This window comes from Psammomys obesus, unplaced genomic scaffold (genome assembly GCF_907164565.1).
Source record: "Psammomys obesus unplaced genomic scaffold, mPsaObe1.curated_primary_1811, whole genome shotgun sequence".
Taxonomy (NCBI): Eukaryota; Metazoa; Chordata; class Mammalia; order Rodentia; family Muridae; genus Psammomys; species Psammomys obesus.
The window spans coordinates 5,774,744-5,787,394 of record NW_026592510.1 but is presented as its reverse complement, the minus strand read 5'-3'; the positions used below and the strand labels follow the sequence as shown (position 1 = coordinate 5,787,394).

The 12,651-nt window shown below is 42.3% G+C and overlaps 1 protein-coding gene across 3 annotated transcripts in view; it reads right to left on the bottom strand.

Annotated features, from left to right (window-relative positions):
• Sgms1 (sphingomyelin synthase 1) overlaps positions 1-12,651 on the bottom strand; it is a 237,797-nt gene that overhangs the window by 100,751 nt on the left and 124,395 nt on the right. The gene's annotated exons all lie outside the window — the stretch shown is intronic.

The following is a 12,651-nucleotide window of genomic DNA, read 5'->3' as shown; positions in this document are numbered from 1 at the left end:
GTGTGTGTGTGTGTGTGTGTGTGTGTGTGTGTGTGTGTGTGTGTGAGAGAGAGAGAGAGAGAGAGAGAGAGAGAGAAAGATATCAAAGAACCTGCACACAGACATGACCCCACTGAACAAAAGGCTTCGGCATGCTTCCTCCTCCCATTTCCTCAAAGGTTGTCTCAACTAAATACAGCATGATCCCTTCAACACGTATATGTGATTAATGAAATAAAAGACACAGCTGGGCACGGTGATGGACACCTGTATTCCCAGCAAGAGGTAGAGGCAGGCGGATCTCCGAGTTCAAGGCCAGCCTGGTCTACAAAGTGAGTCCAGGTCAGCCAAGGCTACACACAGAAACCCTGTCTCGAAACACCAAAAACCAAAGGGAAAAAAATGGCAGTCAGGCACAGTGGCACATGCTTATTCTTACTCCAACATTAGGAAACTGAGTAAAAGAACTGCTAAGTGTGAACAGCCTGGGCAACAGAGTGAGTTCAAGACCAACCTGACATTAAATAAATCACGTTTTAAAATTAATACACATTTGAATTACCCTCATACAGAAAAAACAAGAAAACCTAACTTTGACACCAGGTACTCCTGCCTGGTGGCAAAGTTACTTGGGGTTATTATTATTCAGAGAGTATCTGAAGATGAGAATCCCTATAACTGGACCAAAATAAAACATTTTAAGGACACAAGAAAGCAAATGCTAGTTGTCTGAAGGTGAATGCTATTCAGAAAGATAATGCCATGCTGTAGCTAATGAGTTGTCAATGGCATGTTCTCCAGGAACTACAAGACAGGGAAGTTGATCCTGACAGACTAGCGGGGAAGGGGCCTTCCTATTATTAAGCAGGGCTCTACTGCTGAAGACAACATGCAAAGAAGAGGAAGGAGGAGAAAGAAGCTGGCCAGACAGTTGGATTTCCTTCCTGCATGTAAACAAACAACTCTAGAGTAAAGACAGCCTAGCCTGCATGTGTTGGAGGCTAGACCAAGTTGCTAACGCACTGACCCCTGTAGCCTTCCAGTTCCCAGAGCACATGTCTGGTTTGGCTCCCTCCACTCCACAGAAAGCAAGTCTCACAGCCGCGCCACAGCGGCAGTAAACAGAGAACAAGTGTTCACAGGACTAAAGCCATGCAACTGGAGATAGGATCCATTGTGAGGTTCTTGCCCGAGGGTCACTGAGATCAAATGAAATATCACCGAGAATTCAAATGACCAAATGACCAACAAACCCAATGGCCATCTCTGTAGAGCAGGCACTTTACACTCTGTAGCCCAGAGAAGAGCTTTCAAAAAAAAAAAAAAAAAAAAAAAACTTCTACATACTAAACTGTAGTTCTGAAACCTGCTAAATGGCTCTCTTACACCTTCTCTGTAACAAGAGATACCAGTAAGGCACAGAGTCCCTCACAAGCAGATGCTGATGAACACAAATGCCACCAGTTACTGAGGAACGCAGAGAACAACAATACACAAAGCCTTGGTGAATATTCCCTCTTTATTATAAGTGATTTCAAAAAGCAGGGTCAAAACAGCAACCTTGTTCAGAAGGGAAATTTCTATTATGCCACTTGAAAAATAGTAACCGCTTTTTAAAAGCTAATGTGTGAGGTGAGACAGCCAAAGTAAGTGCCTTAGTAGGTCCTCCTGCATCCTCAATGATAAATATAAAATTATATCTCAACTACAACCACAGACTGTCACTGTCGCATGAACGTCCTTACATTCAATCCCTGCAAAAAGGGGGCAGGGTGCTGAAGGGAGCCTAGAAACCACAACCTAATCAGATGTGGACTGTTCAGGCTGCATAACTTCTCCAGTGTTACACCAGAAGAAAGGGGAAAGCATCCCACATCAAGTTTGCTGAACCATTTGGGCTGCAGCACTGACCATGCCAGCTCGAGCATCATAATGAAAACCCCTGGGTCTGTCTCAAACCATTATAACAGTCTCATCTTCCAGTTCCAAGTTATTTGGCCTCCGACCTTGAGAAGGAGTGTTGGCTTCCCTGCCTTCTGTGAGATGGAAGAACTGTCTTGTTAGCAAGGAACCTGGGGACAGGAAGCAAAAGGAGACTTGCAAACACTCCTTCTAAATGAGCTGAACTGCTAGGCCAGTGGATGCACCCTGGGGACTTTCTTGTGTGGTAATACACAGCACAGTGAAAGCACAGCCAAAGCCTTGGGCTTGCTTTGGCAGTGGAGGTCTCCTGCGAAGACACAAGATTTTCTGGGACTAGACAAGCAAGGTAGCTACACAGACATGCACGGTCAAATGTCTGCAGAGCGGAAGTCCCCAAATATCCTTACAGCCATGACCTTAAACATCAATTAGAATTCAGTTAAAAGGGGAAACTAAGTAAGACCTGAACAACAATGACACCAACAGTCAGACTAACATAGAAAGGGAGGGCTCATGAGGCCTCAACCCTCTTCCCAGGGGAACAACCCATTACTGGTCATCTAACACTATGTGGTTAGTCCTGGGGCCACACACATACAAGTAACATCACACAGAATGAATAGGTGTGTGTGCGTGCGTGTGTGTGTGTGTGTGTAAACAAAGAAAGAGCATGGATGGAGAGCATGTATGAAAGGAGTTAGAAAGGAGTTAGAAAGGGAACATTTAATAATAATTTGAAAATCTGTTTTTTATTATCTTTTAAGTTAAGGTATAAATTGTTGTAGACAAGAACCCAAATGACATGCAGAAGATGGCGGAAGGGCTCCTATTCCTCAGAATCCTGGTAGGAAAATACTTAACTGCCCCTGTGGTTACTACTGGTGATTTGCTTCCAAGAAAAACACACTGGAGTAGGAAAAGATCCAAGAGCAGAAAGGAATGGACACAAGAGCCACAGCTGAGGAAGGAAAAAAGCAAAGGTCTCAGGACTTCGTAAGACACTGGCAGTCTCCCATTCTACATTTGTAGGGTTAGTCTTTTCGAAACCTCTTTCATCAGAGGATGAGAATCAGAGGGTTTCTTTGCAGGATGGCAATCTGATTGGGTGGCCAGTTGGTCAGTTGGTGGACAGGCAGTGAGCTGCTCAGAAGCAACACTGAGAGACAGTGCCATCGTATCACCATTATGTGCTAGGCACAGACGATATGGAAACTTCAGCAAGCATGCTTTGTTTCTGAAGCCAGATGCAAGCCAGTTATAGTTCAGTTATTTGTTCTTGGAGGGAGACGATGTGTAAATAGACATGAATAACCTAGAGACCAGTACTAGCACAAGAACAATTTAAATATGGTTTCCCACTAAGACTGTACTTTATTAGAAAAAATAATGAAAAAGCTTTCTTCCAAATAGTACATTTTAGAAACTAAAGAGTTTGGCTTTAAAGAATATGATGTTATTGTTCACTTTCTTAAATGCCTAGCAGCCCAATAAAGACAGTTTAACTAGGCCATCCCCTCCTTCTCTCTGCTAATTGAACAAGAGCCTCTACAACCTTGGCCATCTGAAATGTACCAGGCACAGTCTCTGGCTCTGAGAGCTGAAAGGTACAGTCTCCCTCTAGAACAGAGCTTCTCAACCTTCCTAAAGCCGTGACCCTTTAATATACTCCTCATGTTGTGGTGATCCCCAGCCACAAAATTATTTCATGGTTACTTCATAACTGTACACTTGCTATTGTTACGAATGTAATGAAAATATCTGATATGCAACCCCATAGGGGTCAGGACCCACAGGCTAAGAATCGCTGCCCTCACTGCTGCCAGTTCCTCCAGCTGGTGCCAGCCCTCTTCACAGGGAGGAATTCGTGTGCACTCACGGAGCCCCTTCATCTCCCCTTCAGGGCATGGTCTTAGCAATTCGAGACAAACCAAGAGAACATGCAAGGGGTCACCTGGGTGTGTTCTCCCAAGCTGTCCTGAACCTTGACAGACTTCCCAGAAGGCCAGGCTTCTCCTAGGAACAGAGAGCACGCTCTTCTCTGAGGAGTTCGGCTGGATTATAAGAGAAAATACAAAACTCCATCGAGTACTCTGGTGGTTGAGCCCTTCTCCGCATGCCTTGGAAACTGGCTTTCCTTCCCCCTCCCCTCAGAAAAGAACAGCTGTGAGCAGAGATGCCCTGGGAGGAAGCCAGAATTATAAATTGTAATCTGCTGAAATGAAGGGGACGAAGGAGATGATTTGGGGCAGGAGAGTCACAGGTGCTGGGGATCACAGAGAGAGAGGCCACAGCTTAAGAAAAGAGTGAAACGGCTACTCCAGGAAAGGATGAAGTTAAATGTCACTGCATGATACAAAACCGGCAAAGCATGGAAACAATGCCGTTTAGACTGTGACCTCTGAGGACGGCTTTTCACCAAGAGTGAGCGAGTTCCAGAAAAGAAAAGGCACTGCATCATTTCACTGGGCAAAGGGTAGAGCTACGCAGTGATGACACCACCAGGGCAAATAAACATCAGGAAACACAACTACTCCCTGTTAGGGGCCTCACCTGAACCCAGAGCTGAACCTAAGAGGCTAAATACACTCTTTTATGGTTCACTGATGGGAACAACTATACATGGGACACAGAAAAGAATCTTCTTGAAACAAGAAAACACAGTTCTCATGTTCTAGAACCAAATATGGATGAGCATGGCCCAGGAAAATGAAACCAGGCAACCCCAATGCCACGTTCTGATGGAGTAAGAGTAAGATCAAGCAAAAGGAAGTCACACATGGAGTTAGCTGTCTATTAGTATATTCCAAAAGGACTTGCCTAATAATTACAAGGACGTTTGGTCAAACACATAAGTTTCACCCAACTAATGAGGGCCCAAGATAATTTGGCTACAGAACTGCAAAATTCTAATCAGTCATTGGCCTTACAGAATCTTTAACATGTGTTCGGCTTTTTTCTAGGAACTTGTGTCCACAATCTCAAAGGGGTTTGTTTTTTATCAACACTGGCCTTTCCAGAAAGACAAGCCTCAATCCCTGTGTTACCTTTGGATGGCTGGAATATGCCTCTGGTTCCAATATCTTTCACCAAGAAGTTTACAAGCTGAAATAATTTCCAACACCACGTCTTGCTGGATGACCTCAGCAACATGCCATGCCTCCAATTTAAAGGAGCAGTTTGAATTGCTTTTAAATCCCAACCCGTAGGAGTGCCCAAATAACCTTCTGTATGTTACTGAATCACAGTTTCCTTAGTGCAAGAATTTCGCTGCCTCTGTGCTTACGATGCAACAGACTCTGTTCAGACCCGGTGAAGGCCTACGTGGGCCTCTGCTACCAGTTATGTTAAATCAAACCAAGCTCCTCAGTTCTCTCACCAGTGAACCACCTGGACTTCATAGGATGTACTGCTATGTGACTGTCCTTTCAGGACCCTATACTGTCATCTCTCTCCTTTCTGGCCTGACAAAAGTGATGGAAATAACTCACAGTAATGGAGAAATTCCCTAACTGGTCTTATTTGGTCTCAATTACTTTTAATCAAACTATTATATGTGTGCCAAGTAAAATTTAAGTTTAGGCGATTAGTTACCTCCATATTATATCTGAATATTAGTCTTCCATTTTACAGTTCTCTTTAGCAAAAAATGGGATTAAAAACTTAATTCTTTCAATTCTCTATGTCAACTCTTAGCTATTATATTCTAAGCAGCTTCCATTTGAAATTAAAGACACTATCTTCCTTGTCAGAAAGTCCCATAAGCACAGGTTATATCATACCCAAATAGCCCATACATAGTTCAACAACTTAATAACTGTCTTAGCAACAAATCTAAGAGCCTTGCCTTTTGAAGCCAGGTTCTTTTAAGATATGAAGAAGAATAGGTATTTACCAGAAATTAAAAGAACAATGAGGACCTGGTAATTTAAAGTACTTTGAAGTAACATCTTCAAAAGAAAATTCCACATGAATTATCAAACCAAGCTGCCATAAAAAACTGTGCCAACACACACACAAATGTTTGTGTTCCTTTAAGATACAAAAATAGCAAACAAATAAGAATGTAAGATGAACTAAGAATTCCAGTTTGCCTGGAACAAGATTAAAATCAAATGGCTGAGAAGTTTATCTCAGGGCCAGCGCACATGTTTACAAGTTCAGTCCTGGGCACTGCCCTCTCTACAAATCCCAGCCTATAAGAGTGTGTGGGCATGTGTAAAATTCATTCCCAAGGCAGACTAAGAAAAACGCTGTAAACCAAAAATTGGCTAACTTCCTCCAGTAGCCGGCAAGGTATGTCATCATCTGCTCCTGGGGAACTCTGTTCTACCCTCAAGTACAGATGCCTTTTATGCTCCGCCTGATACAACCCCATGCACAGATGGAGCTGACTGAGCCTAAAAAAACCTCTTGACTTAAAGAGTTACTTCTGAACTGACCAGGAGCCATGTTTTGTATTTACTACCTAAAATGATGGGCTCTGCCATGAGACTCTGCCTCAAGAACTAAATACAAGTAAGTCCACAAGAAAGCCAGACCCATGGTGAAAGGTCAAGAGGAACACTTAGCGTCACAGGACAAGTGTGTACAGAAATCAACAGGCCTCCAGTCTGTTCTGAGAATCTGGGGTTCTCAGATCCACACCCTTACGTCCTAATCTTTTCTTGAGGTAAAACATAACATGACTTTTGAAAACAACATATCAAAAGCACAGCTCATGATATTAAATTTTTATAAAAAAAAAGAATTACTATGGCCATATTAGTTACAGCTATTGTCTTTTAGACTACTTGGAAAATAGGCCTTACATTGCTTAGGTCAATATTTTTTAAAGAAATACAGCTTAGTATTTTCAATGCTTCGGGTTATTCACTTATAAAATGAAGCTGATATCTGTGAAGGACTCAAAATTCTGTTGCCTATCTTACAATCTCCATATGGTAGGCTCTGATATATCAGTCTTCTTGCCAAACAAAGGAGCACAAGCAGCATTTATCCGCCTAGAGAGCACTCTCCAGTTTGCAGCTATTACATGGTAAGCTTCTCATCCTATTGACTTCATAATTACAACAGAAAGACTTGGCTATACAAATTCTTAAAACAACTCAGTTCAGAGACTATCTCATTTTAGTTATTTGTAGATAAATTTAAATTTTATAGTATTTAATTTTTCCCACTAAAAATGTAATTGTACTCAGGGTCCTGCCTCTTTCTCTCTTAAAGAAACTAGTAAGTTCATAGAATCTTATTTGATTATTAGCAAAAATACCTGAGTCAGAATGCTGCTACAGCCTTGGCTATAGTAGTGTCAATACTCTGGTTTGTGGGGCGAAGAGCATACTCACAACACAAGATGACAGAATTCTACAGATTTATCCTAACACTCTTCTTGTTCAGGCTTCAGTGCAAGTAAAAAGAGCAGTTAGCTCAGACCCCGAACCTATAGTTATTCAATGAATGAAATTGCTCAAAAATATTTTTAAATGATGTCAGGAAAAACTGTGCAAGACTTGAAAATGGGCAAGAGAGACTCAGATATCCTTTGAGTCCTCCGCTAGATAGTTAACTAGAGCAACCTCTGGGATCGTCCAAATCAGTGAGGCTGGGTGATAGATCACTGACAGTAGTTCTAAGTGATTTTTTCCCCACAGCACTATAAATAAAATTTGTCTGCTAGAGATGCATGGAAGAAAAAATAACATAATACCCAAATATAACAGTGTTTTGATCTCTAGTTCCTCAAATTCTCCTGTAATTTCCACATTACTTGAGTTAAATATAATTGGAACAGACTCTAAGAAGCCACGTTTACTGAAAAAGCAATGACTCCACTCAAGTCTACAAGGCACTAAACTGAGGACAGAAGCTTGGCATCTGTGCCTCCATTTTATGTCTGGTGTCACCTTTTCTTTGGCTGAAAAACCAGAGATAGACCATTGTCCTTCACCTTTCCTCTTGAGTCCCCTGGGATCCAGGATGGCAGAACCTTGAATGATAGACACCACCCTATCCCAGAAAAGAGCAATTATCCCTGCCTGTGAGGCCTCAGTCAAGGCTGGCTCTGGAGCAGGACTAGTCACATCGTAGGAAACAGACTGGTCCTTTCATACAGACTTCAATAGCACATCTTCAGATCACCTTGCAGAACCAGAGCTCATACAATTACCAACCAGATCACCTTGACCAGAACTGTCCACTTATGCACACCCCTTTCCACTAGCTCCAATTAAATTCAAAGCTCACCTCAGTACTCTTAAGATAATTCAGGGTTATGGGGCCCTTTTTATTTGTCCCTCTTCCCAACTTCGCCACACTAAATGAATCTTTGCTTTTCACAATCACTTATATCTTTAAATGTCATTTAACATGTCATTTGAATGCCACGAACAAGGCTATTCATAAAAAGGCAGTTAATTAGGAGTTTATTTATAAGTTTCAGAGGCTTAGTCCATTGCCATCATAGCAAAGAACATGACAGCAGGCAGGTGTGGTGCTTGAGAAATGGTCGAGAGGAACATCCTGATCCGAACAAAAGCAGAGAGACAAACTTGGGCCTGGAGTATGTCTCCTTCATAGCACTTCTCCAACAAGGACACACCTTCTAATCCTTGTAATCCTTTCAAATCGTTCCACTCTCTGCTGACCAGGCATTCAAATATATGAGCCTATAGGGGCCATTTTTATTCAAACCACGTGGTCTGTTTTAAAATACTTCATTGGAACATCTAGGAAAGTATTTACTATAACTCTTAGCAAGTAGTCAGCCTCACTCCATTAACCTATGAATAACTGCCCCGTGCTATTTGAAAGCCAGATCCTTGCAATTCAGCTGGAGAGAGAGGAGAGTAGCAAACAAACAGCTCTGTCATAAACAAGCAAACTACATTCTTAATCTCCTACAAAGATCCACGGACAACACTGACACCCACCCCACGCCTACTGCAGGTGTGTTTGAGTGCATGTGCTGCTCATGCTGATTTTTTTTAACAATTACTATCTCAATTTCTAGAGATAAAGGGTGTGTGTGTGTGTGTGTGTGTGTGTGTGTGTGCGTGTGTGTGTGTGCATTCCCATGGTCACGTGGAGAAGCTAGAAGTTTATGTCAGGTGCCTTCCTCTAGCACCGTCTCCCTTCCTTTTGGAGATCGAGTCTCTACTGACCTGGAGCTCAACATTTCGATCGGATGCTGCAGGGATCTGCCTGTCCACCCAAGCCACAGCACAGCACTAGGGTTCCTGGCATGGGTGCTGAGACTCCAAACTCAGGACTTCATGCTTAAACAGCAGGCAGTTTACTGAGCAGACCTTCTCCCAGACCTTGAATATGCTTCTTGGTGGATGCAATATAAACAAAATCCAATTAAACACACAAAGAAGATGATGTGTAAATAAAGTCCTGTCATGTACATATAGAACATAGTGTGCAAACAAATGTTACGCATGTACTAAATCAAAGCTAAAATACAGCCAGGTCTATGTAATAAAAGGTTAGCTAGAACACATAATTAAGAAAGTGGGGCATAATTCTTATCTTATGCATACATATCCAAAGTAGCAAAGACTTGTAGGCAATCGTCAAGACAACCCCCTTGAAAACCTCACAGCCCACAGGGAGTGATCCATGACAGGCACAGGCATGGGTCAAAATCTTCCAGAGACTAACCTCGGAGTTTATTCTTCTTACACATTTCAGCATAGCAAAGGCTTGAAAAGGGATTTCCACATGACAGTTATCACAACAAAGCTTAACAAGGTAGCAAAGCACCTGTGACCTTTACAGGAAAAATGAGTTCTACTGGCTGACAGACAGAGCTCAGAGCTAGAAGAAGGATCTGTGACAAGCACAAGGACATATTCAATTGGTGGAGGATGCAAAAGAACATAGGGCCTCTCTCATAAGGGTGAGTTCTATTCACTGAGAGGAGAGCCCAGGATTAGGGCATAAACAATTCTCAGGTGGAGGCTGGCTCCTATGAGAACAGCAAAGGATCACACCGGTTGTCAGACAGCATTCACTCAAGACTCCCAGGTGAAAAGGAGTCATTCATTCCCTTCCATTGAAGAAAATAGGCCAGCATGATTGACAATTCTGGTTTCTCCAATGCTTATTATAAGCTGTGCTTCCTACAGACAAACATTTTTAAATCCTGCAAATTTCAAGCTTCTCAAAATGTGGATTTGTGATTCTCTGCCTATACCTTGGTACCTTGTAAAAGAACTATGATAGGCATGGAAAAAAATAGGACTAAATAATTCTTCACACAAACAGAAGTAGGAGGTAGCAGTATTATTCATTTTCTAAGTCACAAAATGCATCACCTGAAATCCAGGAGTTTGATGTAAAACAATGTTATCCATAAAAATACAATTATGCAAGAATTTATACAGTAAAATCAAAGATTTCTACAAGTAGTCAGAATCCTGAGATTTAATATAAGGATTTGTGTCATTTATAAAAGAATGTAGTTTAAATATAACTTTTCAAGGACCAGCTTATTCAAGTAAACAATTTTAAGCTTCACGCACAGGTAAACACCCCTGTGGCTTACTCCTAGGGTTGGATAACTAAGGGTTCCATGTTCCTCCTAAATATTTGCAGAGGTCCTTCCTCTTCCACATGGCTAGGTCTGTGGATGTCAATCACATTCCACTAAAATCTATTCGTGAGCTGTAGTTACCTTGGTCTCTTTTCTTCAAAGAGTATCAGAGCCATGGCTAATGTACACTATGAATCTCCATTGTTTAGAAGGAGCATGAAATTAATGTCTTACAGAAAATTATTCACTCAGCTAGGCGCCTGGCTTCCAACCACTGGGTGCCCTCCTCAGTCTAAAGGCAAATGCCTACTGAGTAGGTCAGAGTTGGCAGAGTCAGAGAGGCCCTCACTAACAAGGAGAATCTGAGGGCCCTAGGAACTACCCAGGAGGTGCTAAGGATTGAACTCAAGGACTGGTCCATGCTGGGAGCCACAAGGTTGGAGATTTGTGTGACTAAAGCCACAGTAACATTGGTCCCTTGGGAGACTCGGGTTAAAGCAGAACTCCAAATAGTTTGTTTCTATAACAATATATTGTTATATATATAACTGTCCAGCTACCGAATTATCTGAGCTGGATTTTTCTTTCAGTATATGCAAGTTTTGTTTTTTTTTAATTATTATATTTGCTGACACTATTAGGCAGAAAGTGATATGATGAAAATGTGAGTGAGGGATGGGGTACCTTTGGTGGGCCCATGCAAAGGTGTACCCCTGAGAAATTACACCAGGCAACAGATCTGGTGTAAGAGGTTTATTGAGAGAGGAGAGAATGAAAGGCTGTGACAAGAAGAGATAAAGGCAGACGGCCAGGCAGACAGAGAGGGAACAGGAAAAAACAAGGAGAAAAGGCACAGAGGGCAGAGGGAGAAAGAGAAGAAGGCAGAGAGAGAGGGAGGGAAACAGGACATCGAGATATCTGGGTGGCTGGGGCCCTTTTATCCACAGCACACACCTGGCATGCCCGATGATGGCAGGTGATGACATAATAAGCTGTTAGGTCCCTGAAAGCAGGCCAGTGGAACGGCCTGTTTGCTAACAGAGAAAGGGTCTGTCTACTAGAAGCAATTTCTAACCTTGTTCCTATACTGTCTTCACGATAGTTGTCCAGTGTCTTAGGGTTTTATTGCTGTGAAGCAGGAGACACCCTGACCACAGCAACTCTTTTGAGGGAACATTTAATTGAGGCTGGCTGACAGGTTCAGAGGTTTAACCCATTATCATCATGGTGGCAGTGCTAGAGAGGAAGCTCAGAGTTTTACATCGGATTGTCAAGCAGCAGGAAGAGTGTGACACTGGGCCTGGCATGAGCATCTGAAACCTCAACGCCCATTCCCTGTGACACACTTCCTCCAACAAAGCCACACCTACTCCAACAAGGCCATACCACCTAATTGTGCCACTCCCTGTGGGCCTATGGAGGCAATTTCCATTCAAACCGCCACATCCAGTTACCCATGTGAATCTAACATCAAAAGTAATTGTTTGAACTTATCTTCCACTGAAGATAGAAGAAATTAACAACAGGTGAAGCCTACACCAATTCCTCTATGCAACCCACAACTACGCTCCCACACAGGAGACATTCAACAAACTCAGCAAGTGGACAGTCTCAGGTGACATTTTGTTCTTCACAAACAATTCTAGGAACTTTTGGGATTAGGTTATGTAAGATAATGCAACTTGCCTCTTAATCTACCTAAATCCTGTGGAAGCCTAATTCTCAAACCCTTGCATAAGTGAAAACAAAAGCAAAAACAAATCTCACGTCAGTAACCAGTCTGAAAACCAATGAACATTTTCTAAAACAGCCATGAACTTCCTTTTCAGTTCTGTAAACAGGTAACTGTCCTGGCAGGAACAAGAGCCACTTGTGCCTCCCTTTGAGCTATTCAACTACTGAACCAATAAACCCCAAGAAACTGATGTTCCTCCTGGAATCTCCTGACAAGAGAAGGAGGAAGTATGTTGTCTTGCACTAAGTAAGCATCACAAAAAACAACCTACTGCTGCCAGGCGTAGTGCTGCACACCTGTGATCCCAGCACTCTGGGAGGCAGAGGCAGGCAGATCACTGTGAGTTCAAGGCTAGCCTGGGTCTACAAAGCAAGTCCAGGACAGCCGAAGCTACACAGAAAAACCCCATCTCAAAAAAACAAACAAACAAAAAAAAAAAAAAAAAAAAAAAAAAAAAAAAAAAAAAAAAAACAAAAAA